At 33.2% G+C, this 15,806-nt stretch overlaps 1 long non-coding RNA gene and 1 pseudogene across 1 annotated transcript; one reads left to right on the top strand and one right to left on the bottom strand.

Annotated features, from left to right (window-relative positions):
* The first annotated feature begins 2,998 nt into the window (after positions 1 to 2,998).
* LOC119614683 lies at positions 2,999 to 3,784 on the top strand (annotated as a pseudogene).
* A 54-nt stretch (positions 3,785 to 3,838) lies between these two features.
* LOC119614685 lies at positions 3,839 to 14,321 on the bottom strand. The gene is made up of 8 exons (XR_005232353.1): positions 13,717 to 14,321; positions 13,283 to 13,448; positions 8,424 to 8,606; positions 8,133 to 8,362; positions 7,923 to 8,069; positions 4,285 to 4,414; positions 4,127 to 4,188; positions 3,839 to 4,062 (listed from the first exon to the last, which is right to left on the bottom strand). It is a non-coding gene; the product is annotated as an uncharacterized LOC119614685 (long non-coding RNA).
* Between the last annotated feature and the right edge of the window lie 1,485 nt (positions 14,322 to 15,806).

Here is a 15,806-nt window from a genome sequence, read left to right as displayed (position 1 = left end):
ACTAACTAACTAACTAACTACTAACTAACTAACTAACTAGTCAAATAACGAACCATAAATAATCAATATTCTATATTTTATCTATTTAAAAAACACTTTTTATCACACAAGTAATTTGTTATTTAAATTCCGCTTAAATGTAAACAAATTGTTAATAATAATAAGAACAAAATTAAACTACAAGTGGCTTTAGCATAAGAAAAAAACAGTATATATTTCAGAATTAAACGAATTGAAATAAAAAGTTCTAATATAACATTTTAACAATATTTTAAACTATACTTCTTTGGTTTGGCTTTCGTTTTGTGGTAGATGTGGTTCTACAAAAAAAAAAAAAAAACTGAAGAAGATACAATAAATAAAAAAACAAATTTGGTTATTAAGTACTTGAAATTTTATAAAGTGTTTGGTAACCCACTTATAATTTATATAGAGGAAGAGTAGGAAAAAACAAAAACAAATTAGACTATTTAACGAAATGTTAGAACAGTTTTTTCAGTATAAATACAGTTAAAAAACTCAAATAGAACATCATTGGCCTAAAAGCCAAACAGTAGAAGAGTAAATAATTTTCTATATTTCAAAACACACAACGACACACAAATTCAATCCTTTACTGGACGGAAAAAAGATGGTAAGTTAAATATTTGGTACAGTAAAAGTTCTGCTAAAGGACTTTTCTTGAACGTTTTTTTTTTTTTTTTTAATTTACCAAAAGCTTTTTGTTAAAGTTTAATAAGTTGTTGGTAAATAGTAATTTTAGTTAGTATTAATTGAAAAAGAGTATAACGAAAGGTCAAGCACTAAAAAAAACTTAAAAACTCTGCATTAAAAAGTTGCAAAAGCTTTAAAGAGAAATAAAGCTTTTAAGTATACTATAATTTATTTTCTTTTAATTTAGAAACTTTTCGTAGCTGATAAATACAGCTTAAAAATTAAAAAAAACAATAATAAAATCGCAAAAGCTTTAGAAGAAATAAAGCTTTAAAGAATTATAGTCTAGTCTATAGTCTAGTCTATAGTCTAGTCTATAGTCTAGTCTATAGTCTAGTCTATAGTCTAGTCATAGTCTAGTCTATAGTCTAGTCTATAGTCTAGTCTATAGTCTAGTCTATAGTCTAGTCTATAGTCTAGTCTATAGTCTAGTCTATAGTCTAGTCTATAGTTCTAGTCTATAGTCTAGTCTATAGTCTAGTCTATAGTCTAGTCTATAGTCTAGTCTATAGTCTAGTCTATAGTCTAGTCTATAGTCTAGTCTATAGTCTAGTCTATAGTCTAGTCTATAGTCTAGTCTATAGTCTAGTCTATAGTCTAGTCTATAGTCTAGTCTATAGTCTAGTCTATAGTCTAGTCTATAGTCTAGTCTATAGTCTAGTCTATAGTCTAGTCTATAGTCTAGTCTATAGTCTAGTCTATAGTCTATCTCTAGTCTAGTCTATAGTCTAGTCTATAGTCTAGTCTATAGTCTAGTCTAAGTCTAGTCTATAGTCTAGTCTATATATCTAGTCTATAGTCTAGTCTATAGTCTAGTCTATAGTCTAGTCTATAGTCTAGAGTCTATAGTCTAGTCTATAGTCTAGTCTATATAGTCTAGTCTATAGTCTAGTCTATAGTCTAGTCTATAGTCTAGTCTATAGTCTAGTCTATAGTCAGTCTATAGTCTAGTCTATAGTCTAGTCTATTCTAGTCTTAGTCTAGTCTATAGTCTAGTCTATAGTCTAGTCTATAGTCTAGTCTATAGTCTAGTCTATAGTCTAGTCTATAGTCTAGTCTATAGTCTATGTCTATAGTCTAGTCTATAGTCTAGTCTATAGTCTAGTCTATAGTCTAGTCTATAGTCTAGTCTATAGTCTAGTCTATAGTCTAGTCTATAGTCTAGTCTATAGTCTAGTCTATAGTCTAGTCTATAGTCTAGTCTATAGTCTAGTCTATAGTCTAGTCTATAGTCTAGTCTATAGTCTAGTCTATAGTCTAGTCTATAGTCTAGTCTATAGTCAAGTCTATAGTCTAGTCTATAGTCTAGTCTAGTCTAGTCTATAGTCTAGTCTATAGTCTAGTCTATAGTCTAGTCTATAGTCTAGTCTATAGTCTAGTCTACAGTCTAGTCTATAGTCTAGTCTATAGTCTAGTCTATAGTCTAGTCTCTAGTCTAAGAAATAAAAGCTTTTAAGAAATTTAGAGTTCTTTAATAGTTCCTTTTAAATAAAATTATTTTTATTAATTTAGAAACTTTTCGTAGCTGTTTGTACCTTGAGCCTAGTAGCTTTAGACTAGACTATAGTCTAGTCTATAGTCTAGTCTATAGTCTGGTCTATAGCTAGTCTATAGTCTAGTCTATAGTCTAGTCTATAGTCTAGTCTATAGTCTAGTCTATAGTCTAGTAGTCTAGTCTATAGGTCCTAGTCTATAGTCTAGTTCTCTAGTCTAGTCTATAGTCTAGTACTATAGTCTAGACTATAGTCTAGTCTATAGTCTAGTCTATTAGTCTAGTCTATAGTCTAGTCTATAGTCTAGTCTATAGTTTAGAGTCTATAGTCTGGTCTATAAGTCTAGTCTATAGGTCTAGTCATATAGGCCTAGTCTCTCGTTCTAGTCATCGTCTAGTTATATTCTAGTCTATAGTGTAGTCTATGTTCTCGTCTATAGTCTAGTCTCATAGTATAGTCTATAGTATAGTCTATAGTCTTAGTCTATAGTCTAGTCCATAGTCTAGTTATAGTCTAGTCTATAGTCTAGTCTATAGGTCTAGTCCATAGTCTAGTCTATTAGTCTAGTCTATAGTCTAGTCTATAGTCTAGTCTATAGTCTAGTCTATAGTTAGTCTATAGTTTAGTCTATAGTCTGGTCTATAGTCTAGTCTATAGTCTAGTAGTCTAGTCTATAGTCTAGTCTATAGTCCAGTAAAAATATATCAAAAGCTTTACAAGAAATAAAGCTTTCAAGAAATTTAGAGTACTTTAATAGTTCCTTTTAAATAAAATTATTTTTCTTAATTTAGAAACTTTTCGTAGCTGTTTGTACTTTGAGCCTAGTAACTTTAGTCTGTGCTCAAACCAACACCCTCGATGTGGCCGAACCCTCTAACGAATACCTACCTCCTATTGCCGAAGTTGAAGATGAAACTGCTAAATTAACCGATAATGGTTATCGCTATAAAACGGTGCGAAATTAAAATATCGTGCTCGCCATAGACGTGATGTTTCTCAAGAATATCTACCCCCAGTACAAGAACCTACCCAAGAGTATTTACCACCGGCGGAGGAAAAAGCTGAAACTAAATTAGCCGATGATGGTTATCGTTATAAAACTGTACGTAAATTGAAATTACGCACACGTCATCGTCGTGATGTCAGCGAAATAGAACAACCCAGCAAGGATATTTACGCCAATAGATATTGAATTGGCTCCCGATCTAAAGACCATATTCGGTGATGACGGTTATCGTTATAAACCGTAAGACGTTTGAAATATAGACGTCAGAGACGTGAAGCCTTAACCCCCGTTAATGAATATTTGCCACCAGCTGAGGAGGCAGCTGAAACTGATGCTGCTGATACAGTTGAGGTTAAAAGTGCTGATCTGGCTGATGATGGTTATCGTTATAAAACTGTGCGCAGATTAAGATATCGTGCTCGTCATTAAGACGGTTACGATGTTAAGTATACGATGATGGACTCAGTTGTGGACTTGATAATGATTTTAATGGCATTTTTCTTAGAGCATAAGTTTAAAATTATAAGTTTTCTTAAATAAAGCAAAGGAAGGTAAAAATTTTCCATTAAAATACTTATTTGGACGTTTAAAGTTTTTTTTTTTTTTTTTAAATTGGACTCAAAATTCTTTATATTTATAATAAACTTATAATCTAAGGAATCATTAAAACTGTGATCGGCAAAAAGAAAAGAGCGCACACATTTCTCTTAAAAAGAGCATAATACTAACATTTATTCGTCTTGTTCATACAAGTATTCACTATTCTCGGTTCGTGCAGATTGCATGCGCCGCTGATGGTTGTTTTTAATTTCATTTTGTCGTTCCCTTCTGTATTTCTTGCTAAAATATCTAAAAATATATATTTACTAACAAATGTTATTATTCATTTAACACATTAATTGCAGCGATATACCTTTTTTTAAAGGAATTCCGAACTTCTTTTTGTCCGATGATAATGAAAAATATATATACTCCCTGAAAGATGTATAATTTATTAAACACAAACCATGTTATACATTCAGATATTGTGGAATAGTCTAGTCTATAGACTATCAATTGAATAATACGCACCTGCAGTGAATTAATATAATCGATTATTTTGGATGAAATTTTAAACTCATGCCTATGTAATACATACGACAGAATTTCTAAAAACCAACATATGACCATCATCTGCCATATACGCCAATTGGAGTTATAACTAAAAATTTTGAAAAGAAAATTAAAATTTTAAGAAAAGTTCAATTCCAGTACCGTTTTAGTTCAGTTCTAGTTCATTTCTAGTTCAGTTCTAGTTCAGTTCTAGTTCAGTTCTAGTTCAGTTCTAGTTCAGTTCTAGTTCAGTTCTAGTTCAGTTCTAGTTCAGTTCTAGTTCAGTTCTAGTTCAGTTCTAGTTCAGTTCTAGTTCAGTTCTAGTTCAGTTCTAGTTCAGTTCTAGTTCAGTTCTAGTTCAGTTCTAGTTCAGTTCTAGTTCAGTTCTAGTTCAGTTCTAGTTCAGTTCTAGTTCAGTTCTATTGTTCAGTTCTAGTTCAGTTCTAGTTCAGTTCTAGTTCAGTTCTAGTTCAGTTCTAGTTCAGTTCTAGTTCAGTTCTAGTTCAGTTCTAGTTCAGTTCTAGTTCAGTTCTAGTTCAGTTCTAGTTCAGTTCTAGTTCAGTTCTAGTTCAGTTCTAGTTCAGTTCTAGTTCAGTTCTAGTTCAGTTCTAGTTCAGTTCTAGTTCAGTTCTAGTTCAGTTCTAGTTCAGTTCTAGTTCAGTTCTAGTTCAGTTCTAGTTCAGTTCTAGTTCAGTTCTAGTTCAGTTCTAGTTCAGTTCTAGTTCAGTTCTAGTTCAGTTCTAGTTCAGTTCTAGTTCAGTTCTAGTTCAGTTCTAGTTCAGTTCTAGTTCAGTTCTAGTTCAGTTCTAGTTCAGTTCTAGTTCAGTTCTAGTTCAGTTTCTAGTTCAGTTCTAGTTCAGTTCTAGTTCAGTTCTAGTTCAGTTCTAGTTCAGTTCTAGTTCAGTTCTAGTTCAGTTCTAGTTCAGTTCTAGTTCAGTTCTAGTTCAGTTCTAGTTCATTCTAGTTCAGTTCTAGTTCAGTTCTAGTTCAGTTCTAGTTCAGTTCTAGTTCAGTTCTAGTTCAGTTCTAGTTCAGTTCTAGTTCAGTTCTAGTTCAGTTCTAGTTCAGTTCTAGTTCAGTTCTAGTTCAGTTCTAGTTCAGTTCTAGTTCAGTTCTAGTTCAGTTCTAGTTCAGTTCTAGTTCAGTTCTAGTTCAGTTCTAGTTCAGTTCTAGTTCAGTTCTATTCAGTTCTAGTTCAGTTCTAGTTCAGTTCTAGTTCAGTTCTAGTTCAGTTCTAGTTCAGTTCTAGTTCAGTTCTAGTTCAGTTCTAGTTCAGTTCTAGTTCAGTTCTAGTTCAGTTCTAGTTCAGTTCTAGTTCAGTTCTAGTTCAGTTCTAGTTCAGTTCTAGTTCAGTTCTAGTTCAGTTCTAGTTCAGTTCTAGTTCAGTTCTAGTTCAGTTCTAGTTCAGTTCTAGTTCAGTTCTAGTTCAGTTCTAGTTCAGTTCTAGTTCAGTTCTAGTTCAGTTCTAGTTCAGTTCTAGTTCAGTTCTAGTTCAGTTCTAGTTCAGTTCTAGTTCAGTTCTAGTTCAGTTCTAGTTCAGTTCTAGTTCAGTTCTAGTTCAGTTCTAGTTCAGTTCTAGTTCAGTTCTAGTTCAGTTCTAGTTCAGTTCTAGTTCAGTTCTAGTTCAGTTCTAGTTCAGTTCTAGTTCAGTTCTAGTTCAGTTCTAGTTCAGTTCTAGTTCAGTTCTAGTTCAGTTCTAGTTCAGTTCTAGTTCAGTTCTAGTTCAGTTCTAGTTCAGTTCTAGTTCAGTTCTAGTTCGGTTTAGTTCAGTTCAGTTTCTAGTTCAGTTCTGGTTCAGTTCTAGTTCAGTTCTAGTTCAGTTCTAGTTCAGTTCTAGTTCAGTTCTAGTTCAGTTCTAGTTCAGTTCTAGTTCAGTTCTAGTTCAGTTCTAGTTCAGTTCTAGTTCAGTTCTAGTTCAGTTCTAGTTCAGTTCTAGTTCAGTTCTAGTTCAGTTCTAGTTCAGTTCTAGTTCAGTTCTAGTTCAGTTCTAGTTCAGTTCTAGTTCAGTTCTAGTTCAGTTCTAGTTCAGTTCTAGTTCAGTTCTAGTTCAGTTCTAGTTCAGTTCTAGTTCAGTTCTAGTTCAGTTCTAGTTCAGTTCTAGTTCAGTTCTAGTTCAGTTCTAGTTCAGTTCTAGTTCAGTTCTAGTTCAGTTCTAGTTCAGTTCTAGTTCAGTTCTAGTTCAGTTCTAGTTCAGTTTCTAGTTCAGTTCTAGTTCAGTTTCTGTTCAATTCCAGTACCGTTTTAGTTCAGTTCTAGTTCAGTTCAGTTCAGTTCAGTTCTAGTTCAGTTCTAGTTCAGTTCTAGTTCAGTTCTAGTTCAGTTCTAGTTCAGTTCTAGTTCAGTTCTAGTTCAGTTCTAGTTCAGTTCTAGTTCAGTTCTAGTTCAGTTCTAGTTCAGTTCTAGTTCAGTTCTAGTTCAGTTCTAGTTCAGTTCTAGTTCAGTTCTAGTTCAGTTCTAGTTCAGTTCTAGTTCAGTTCTAGTTCAGTTCTAGTTCAGTTCTAGTTCAGTTCTAGTTCAGTTCTAGTTCAGTTCTAGTTCAGTTCTAGTTCAGTTCTAGTTCAGTTCTAGTTCAGTTCTAGTTCAGTTCTAGTTCAGTTCTAGTTCAGTTCTAGTTCAGTTTCTAGTTCAGTTCTAGTTCAGTTCTAGTTCAGTTCTAGTTCAGTTCTAGTTCAGTTCTAGTTCAGTTCTAGTTCAGTTCTAGTCAGTTCTAGTTCAGTTCTAGTTCAGTTCTAGTTCAGTTCTAGTTCAGTTCTAGTTCAGTTCTGTTCAGTTCTAGTTCAGTTCTAGTTCAGTTCTAGTTCAGTTCTAGTTCAGTTCTAGTTCAGTTCTAGTTCTTTCAGTTCTAGTTCAGTTCTAGTTCAGTTCTAGTTCAGTTCTAGTTCAGTTCTAGTTCAGTTCTAGTTCAGTTCTAGTTCAGTTCTAGTTCAGTTCTAGTTCAGTTTCAGTTCAGTTCTAGTCAGTTCTAGTTCAGTTCTAGTTCAGTTCTAGTTCGGTTCTAGTTCAGTTCAGTTCAGTTCTAGTTCAGTTCTAGTTCAGTTCTAGTTCAGTTTCTAGTTCAGTTAGTTCAGTTCTAGTTTCAGTTCTAGATCAGTTCTAGTTCAGTTCTAGTTCAGTTCTAGTTCAGTTCTAGTTCAGTTCTAGTTCAGTTCTAGTTCAGTTCTAGTTCAGTTCTAGTTCAGTTCTAGTTCAGTTCTAGTTCAGTTCTAGTTCAGTTCTAGTTCAGTTCTAGTTCAGTTCTAGTTCAGTTCTAGTTCAGTTCTAGTTCAGTTCTAGTTCAGTTCTAGTTCAGTTCTAGTTCAGTTCTAGTTCAGTTCTAGTTCAGTTCTAGTTCAGTTCTAGTTCAGTTCTAGTTCAGTTCTAGTTCAGTTCTAGTTCAGTTCTAGTTCTAGTTCAGTTCTAGTTCAGTTCTAGTCAGTTCTAGTTCAGTTCTAGTTCAGTTCTAGTTCAGTTCTAGTTCAGTTCTAGTTCAGTTCTAGTTTCAGTTCTAGTTCAGTTCTAGTTCAGTTCTAGTTCAGTTCTAGTTCAGTTCTAGTTCAGTTCTAGTTCTAGTTCTAGTTAAGTTTTAGTTCAGTTCTAGTTCAAAGTGTAGAAACGATTGTTTATCATTCAAAACTTACGAAATTTTTTAGGTCCATTTAACTTAACTTTATTGAATTGTTTTTTACTTCGTATTGCCGTCCAATAAACCGAAATAAACGTAGTCAAACAGTATAGCAAAATAATCAAACAGGGACCATAAAAGTATATAGTTGCAGACCACTTAACTTAAATTGATTATTATTTTTTTTAATTAAATTCAAAACATGTTTATATTTTAAATCATTTACCACTCAAACCACATCTCTCTATACTAATTCCTGGTCTCCATGCATCGTCTATAATTAGATTTTGCGCCGCCATTGTAAAAGTGTCATCAGTAATAGTAGTATATAACCAAATACAGAATACTTAAGATAAGAAGCTTCATGATCATGATGAGTAATGGTTTTTTGGCTATCATAGCAGAGAATTCCCAACCAGTGAAGTGGGATAATTGTGTTAAAATGATTTACATAAGCTAAAAAGAAGATTGGAAACTTTATTTCAAATTATCTCTAATAAGTTAAAATACAACTCACCCATAAACAAACAAGGACCACGATCAAATATCTTTTCCGAGAGATTTATGAAACAGAAAATAGTAAAAGACAATGCTAAATTGCTCGAGTAGGATATTATAAGTTTTCCGTGGATACTTAGGGGTGTTAGACAGCAATATAAGATAATGGTTAAAAGAAGAAATATTACGGAAATCACTTGAACTGTAATAAAATGAGTAAGAGTATTATAAGAAAATGTTCTGACATCAAAAATTTTTTATATATTTCGGATAATTTTTTATAAATTTTCCATTCCCTGTAATTGGTTTGACCGATTTCAGAATCAAATATTACTCATCAATTAAGCAAATTTTGAAAATTGTTATCTCCCTTATTCCTTTTCTTAGGTCACTGCAGGGCTAATTGACGGATATGGCAAGATCGTTATTGCTTTCTTTACATATATGGGTCTATGACAGCTACGTAATACAACTCCGTCCTGTTAGATCCCATAATATTTATAAGAATTATTACAGTTTATATTGAGTTTTATTAAATTATTTATACACAATTTTTAATGAGTAACAAAACGGCATTGTATTTCCATACCAGAGACCAACGTTAATGATTTACCTTTCTGTTCCAAAGACCTATTTAAGTTCATTCCTAGTTCAGTACTACTTCTTTCCTAAGTCTGTTTAATTCTGTTCTAGTTCTGTTCTAGTTCTGTTCTAGTTCTGTTCTAGTTCTGTTCTAGTTCTGTTCTAGTTCTGTTCTAGTTCTGTTCTAGTTTGTTCTAGTTTTGTTCTAGTTCTGTTCTAGTTCTGTTCTAGTTCTGTTCTAGTTCTGTTCTAGTTCTGTTCTAGTTTGTTCTAGTTTTGTTCTAGTTCTGTTCTAGTTCTGTTCTGTTCTAGTTCTGTTCTAGTTCTGTTCTAGTTCTGTTCTAGTTCTGTTCTAGTTCTGTTCTAGTTCTGTTTAGTTCTGTTCTAGTTCTGTTCTAGTTCTGTTCTAGTTCTGTTCTAGTTCTGTTCTAGTTCTGTTCTAGTTCTGTTCTAGTTCTGTTCTAGTTCTGTTCTAGTTCTGTTCTAGTTCTGTTCTAGTTCTGTTCTGTTCTAGTTCTGTTCTAGTTCTGTTCTAGTTCAGTTTAGTTCTGTTCTAGTTCTGTTCTAGTTCTGTCTGTTCTAGTTCTGTTCTAGTTCTGTTCTAGTTCTGTTCTAGTTCTGTTCTAGTTCTGTTCAGTTCTGTTCTAGTTCTGTTCTAGTTCTGTTCTAGTTCTGTTCTAGTTATGTTCTAGTTCTGTTCTAGTTCTAGTTAGTTCTAGTTCTAGTTAGTTCTAGTTCTAGTTTATGTTAGTTCTAGTTATGTTCTGTTCTGTTCTGTTCTAGTTCTGTTCTAGTTCTGTTCTAGTTCTGTTCTAGTTCTAGTTTGTTCTAGTTCTGTTCTAGTTTGTTCTAGTTCTGTTCTAGTTCTGTTCTGTTCTAGTTCTGTTCTAGTTCTGTTCTAGTTCTGTTCTAGTTCTGTTCTAGTTCTGTTCTAGTTCTGTTCTAGTTCTGTTCTAGTTCTGTTCTAGTTCTGTTCTAGTTCTGTTCTAGTTCTGTTCTAGTTCTGTTCTAGTTCTGTTCTAGTTCTGTTCTAGTTGTTCTAGTTCTGTTCTAGTTCTGTTCTAGTTCTGTTCTAGTTCTGTTCTAGTTCTGTTCTAGTTCTGTTCTAGTTCTGTTCTAGTTCTGTTCTAGTTCTGTTCTAGTTCTGTTCTAGTTCTGTTCTAGTTCTGTTCTAGTTCTGTTCTAGTTCTGTTCTAGTTCTGTTCTAGTCTGTTCTAGTTCTGTTCTAGTTCTGTTCTAGTTCTGTTCTAGTTCTGTTCTAGTTCTGTTCTAGTTCGTTCTAGTTCTGTTCTAGTTCTGTTCTAGTTCTGTTCTAGTTCTGTTCTAGTTCTGTTCTAGTTCTGTTCTAGTTCTGTTCTAGTTTGTTCTAGTTCTGTTCTAGTCTGTTCTAGTTCTGTTCTAGTTCGTTCTAGTTCTGTTCTAGTTCTGTTCTAGTTCTGTTCTAGTTCTGTTCTAGTTCTGTTCTAGTTCTGTTCTAGTTCTGTTCTAGTTCTGTTCTAGTTCTGTTCTAGTTCTGTTCTAGTTCTGTTCTAGTTCTGTTCTAGTTCTGTTCTAGTTCTGTTCTAGTTCTGTTCTAGTTCTGTTCTAGTTCTGTAGTTGTTCTAGTTCTGTTCTAGTTCTGTTCTAGTTCTGTTCTAGTTCTGTTCTAGTTCTGTTCTAGTTCTGTTCTAGTTCTGTTCTAGTTCTGTTCTAGTTCTGTTCTAGTTCTGTTCTAGTTCTGTTCTAGTTCTGTTCTAGTTCTGTTCTAGTTCTGTTCTAGTTCTGTTCTAGTTCTGTTCTAGTTCTGTTCTAGTTCTGTTCTAGTTCTGTTCTAGTTCTGTTCTAGTTCTGTTCTAGTTCTGTTCTAGTTCTGTTCTAGTTCTGTTCTAGTTCTGTTCTAGTTCTGTTCTAGTTCTGTTCTAGTTCTGTTCTAGTTCTGTTCTAGTTCTGTTCTAGTTCTGTTCTAGTTCTGTTCTAGTTCTGTTCTAGTTTTTCTAGTTCTGTTCTAGTTCTGTTCTAGTTCTGTTCTAGTTCTGTTCTAGTTCTGTTCTAGTTCTGTTCTAGTTCTGTTCTAGTTCTGTTCTAGTTCTGTTCTAGTTCTGTTCTAGTTCTGTTCTAGTTCTGTTCTAGTTCTGTTCTAGTTCTGTTCTAGTTCTTCTAGTTCTAGTTCTGTTCTAGTTCTGTTCTATAGTTCTGTTCTAGTTCTGTTCTAGTTGTTCTAGTTCTGTTCTAGTTCTGTTCTAGTTCTGTTCTAGTTCTGTTCTAGTTCTGTTCTAGTTCTGTTCTAGTTCTGTTCTAGTTCTGTTCTAGTTCTGTTCTAGTTCTGTTCTAGTTCTGTTCTAGTTCTGTTCTAGTTCTGTTCTAGTTCTGTTCTAGTCTGTTCTAGTTCTGTTCTAGTTCTGTTCTAGTTCTGTTCTAGTTTTGTTCTAGTTCTGTTCTAGTTCTGTTCTAGTTCTGTTCTGTTCTAGTTCTGTTCTAGTTCTGTTACTAGTTCTGTTCTAGTTTTCTAGTTCTGTTCTAGTTCTGTTCTATCTGTTCTAGTTCTGTTCTAGTTCTGTTCTAGTTCTGTTCTAGTTCTGTTCTAGTTCTGTTTTAGTTCTGTTCTAGTTCTGTTCTAGTTCTGTTCTAGTTCTGTTCTAGTTCTGTTCTAGTTCTGTTCTAGTTCTGTTCTAGTTCTGTTCTAGTTCTGTTCTAGTTCTGTTCTAGTTCTGTTCTAGTTCTGTTCTAGTTCTGTTCTAGTTCTGTTCTAGTTCTGTTCTAGTTCTGTTCTAGTTCTGTTCTAGTTCTGTTCTAGTTCTGTTCTAGTTCTGTTCTAGTTCTGTTCTAGTTCTGTTCTAGTCTGTTCTAGTTCTGTTCTAGTTCTGTTCTAGTTCTGTTCTAGTTCTGTTCTAGTTCTAGTTCTGATCTAGTTCTATTCTAGTTCTATTCTAGTTCTATTCTAGTTCTATTCTAGTTCTGTTCTGTTCAGTTCTAGTTCAGTTCTAGTTCTAGTTCTGTTCTAGTTCTGATCTAGTTCTGTTCTAGTTCAGTTCTGGTTTGTTTAGTTCTGTTCTAGTTCTGTTCTAGTTCAGTTCTAGTTCAGTTCTAGTTCTAGTTCTGTTCTAGTTTTGTTCTAGTTCTGTTCTAGTCCTGTTCTAGTTCTGTTCTAGTTCTGTTCTAGTTCTGTTCTAGTTCTGTTCTAGTTCTGTTCTAGTTCTGTTCTAGTTCTGTTCTAGTTCTGTTCTAGTTCTGTTCTAGTTCTGTTCTAGTTCTGTTCTAGTTCTGTTCTAGTTCTGTTCTAGTTCTGTTCTAGTTCTGTTCTAGTTCTGTTCTAGTTCTGTTCTAGTCTGTTCTAGTTCTGTTCTAGTTCTGTTCTAGTTCTGTTCTAGTTCTGTTCTAGTTCTGTTCTAGTTCTGTTCTAGTTCTGTTCTAGTTCTGTTCTAGTTCTGTTCTAGTTCTGTTCTAGTTCTGTTCTAGTTCTGTTCTAGTTCTGTTCTAGTTCTAGTTCTTTCGTTCTGTTCTAGTTCTGTTCTAGTTCTGTTCTAGTTCTGTTCTAGTTCTGTTCTAGTTCTGTTCTAGTTCTGTTCTAGTTCTGTTCTAGTTCTGTCTAGTTCTGTTCTAGTTCTGTTCTAGTTCTGTTCTAGTTCTGTTCTAGTTCTGTTCTAGTTGTTCTAGTTCTGTTCTAGTTCTGTTCTAGTTCTGTTCTAGTTCTGTTCTAGTTCTGTTCTAGTTCTGTTCTAGTTCTGTTCTAGTTCTGTTCTAGTTCTGTTCTAGTTCTGTTCTAGTTCTGTTCTAGTTCTGTTCTAGTTCTGTTCTAGTTCTGTTCTAGTTCTGTTCTAGTTCTGTTCTAGTTCTGTTCTAGTTCTGTTCTAGTGTTCTAGTTCTGTTCTAGTTCTGTTCTAGTTCTGTTCTAGTTCTGTTCTTTCTAGTTCTGTTTCTAGTTCTGTTCTAGTTCTGTTCTAGTTTTCTGTTCTAGTTCTGTTCTAGTTCTGTTCTAGTTCTGTTCTAGTTCTGTTCTAGTTCTGTTCTAGTTCTGTTTCTAGTTCTGTCTAGTTCTGCTGTTCTAGTTCTGTTCTAGTTCTGTTCTAGTTCGTGTTTCTAGTTCTGTTTAGTTCTGTTCTAGTTCTGTTCTAGGGTCTGTTCTAGTTCTGTTCTAGTTCTGTTCCTGGTTTCTGTTCTAGTTCTGTTCTAGTTTTTGTTCTAGGTTCCGTTCTAGTTCTGTTCTGTTTAAGTTCTGATCTAGTTCTTTACTAGTTCTGTTCTAGTTCTGTTCTAGTTCTTTTCTAGTGTTTTCGTATATCTGTTTTAATTATTTGAAAGAATTCTTGAATCACTTACCCCAATAATTGAACTTTTCTAATGTATCATTTAATTTCTCTTTTTGCACAGATTGTGGGACTTATAAAATCATATGTCTCATTTCAGTAATTATTTTATGAATATCAATGCAATACTGGTTCCTTTTAAGTTGTATCTTATTATCGGGGAGTTGTAAATTGCCATTCTAAAATTTTATATTTTAAATTTTTTTAGGAATAAATGTAATTTATAGTCGTAATTATTTAGGCATACTGAAAAATTAAGTTTTGATATCTATGTGTAATTTTGCAACAAGAAATCATTCCAATTTTATTAGGTATACAGTTTAAGGAATAATATAGGAGTGATGTTTTTTACACATACATGTGGTATCAAGATTTGATTTTATTTCGTAGCATACTTTAATTTTCATTATGCCTAAATAATTGTGACTATGGCTGTATTTTTCTTACTTCATCTAAAGTCCAACTATTTTCTTCGGGTGATAGTATGTAACTTGCTTCACAAAACTCATTCAGCACATTAGGCATAAAATCTCTGGCAATGTTTTTCGTGACAACCGTTTGATTTTTTAGTGTCATTTCAATTGAAAACATATCTAATGCATAAGACATATTGTTTTCTACAACATAATTATAGGTATCGGAAATGATATTCGAACAGAAGGTAATGCATGTTTTTAGGTGACAGATACAGGCACGCTTATGTTGTGGCACTGAACGCCGACTGTCATTATATAGAATTTCATAATCATAATTACCCACAAGATCGGGCGGTATAAGAGTTTCATTATCATATATATAGGAACCATTTGATAGTAACGTTGTCTCAGTGATATTAATTGTATTCTCATAGGAACAATTTATAATTTCCTTTCCAATGGGTTCAGTGCTGGTATTTCCAAATTTGGTTACATTATTTGCATATACTTGAAGCTGCTGTTTTGTTAAGATTATTAATATTGTACTTAGAATCGGTTTAAAAGTCATTTTTTTATTTTTAAACACTTTAGTTTTTAATTAACAATAATTATGTTTGATAAATCATCTGAACGCGGCAACAGTCGAATGTAAACTGAGCACTTTGTGGACTCAAAGATTTAAAGATAAATTTTATTTAATTTTTTTTATTTCTCATTTTATATGGCGTAAGGCTTGATCGACGTATTTGTATATTTATACCCTACACCACTTTAGTGGGGAGGGTATATTGGATTTGTGCTGATGTTTGTAACGCACAATAATATTGGTCCTATACCCACCTTAAAGTATACCAATCGGCTCAGAATCATTTTCTGAGTCGATTTAGCTATGTCCGTCCGTCTGTCCGTCCGTCCATGTAAACCTTGTAATCAAACTACAGGTCGCAATTTTGATGATAATTCAATGAAATTTGGTAGATGATCTTCTATTGTCCCAGGGACGAAGCCTATTGAAAATGGTTAAGATCGGTTATTTATTTCACCTAGCCCCTATACAAGTGAACCCCTCGAATAGGGCTTTTAAAACTTGTAATCAAACTACATGTCGCAATTTTGGAGATAATTAAATGAAATTTGGCACATGATCTTTTATGGTACCGTAGATGAAGCCTGTTGAAAATGGTTTACATCGGTCCATTATTTCACCTAGCCCCCATACAACTGAACCCCCGAATAGGGCTTTTAGGTTCATAATTATGTTTAATATACTCATATGTCGACGAAAAGCTGCAAAAAACCAATTTGTATACAAGATTTGATGACCCCCACGAACTCCATAATAATAGGTTCTCATATAACCCTAGCCCCTATGAAAAGCCCCCATCAAAATTTCACTTAAACGTCCACAATTTTATTCAACAATAAACGGCTTAAGTATGTATATCTAAGGTAAGGTACAATTCAACTTAAATGCTTTATTATGGCAACTAAATCACATTATATTTTTGTCAAAGGTGTAGGGTATTATATGGTCGGCCTCGCCCGACTATAATTTCTTACTTGTTTATATGTGTTTTATACCTTATTTAAACCGCAATACGACCACAAGTATTTAGAAGATCAAACGACTAACGGTAGTTTATTATTTAATATGCTCTACACATCCATATGTACCTAACATTTAAAATAATATTGTAATTAAATCGGACTATATTATAATATATATATTTTACACAAATATGTTATATGCATTCCTTGGTGTCTTATATGGCCTTTTATATGTAAATATCATAGCTGGAGATATATTCTAATATGATCGATTATAAATTATTATTTTTTTTTTTTTTTTTTTGAATTTCCAATCCCTAGCCTATAAGCCAAAATCGGTTACAAATTATACTTTATATATTCTTATTTTATAGTGTATTACTAAGTGTTTAAATAGTAGAATAAAGTGAAAATTAATGATAGATGGATTTAAAAATACTTATTGATTTGTAATCTTAATCAATATAACGTAGAAAGCAAGAGTTTAACTGCGATACGATACATACGTATAGGGTGTGCCATTTTTTCCCATATAAATGCATTCATAAACTTTGGCGACGTTGTGCGGGCTCT

Source organism: Lucilia sericata, unplaced genomic scaffold, assembly GCF_015586225.1.
Source record: "Lucilia sericata isolate MDLA Ls3-8-SP2 unplaced genomic scaffold, ASM1558622v1 Contig003244F_arrow, whole genome shotgun sequence".
Taxonomy (NCBI): Eukaryota; Metazoa; Arthropoda; class Insecta; order Diptera; family Calliphoridae; genus Lucilia; species Lucilia sericata.
This window is presented reverse-complemented; position numbering and strand designations above follow the sequence as displayed.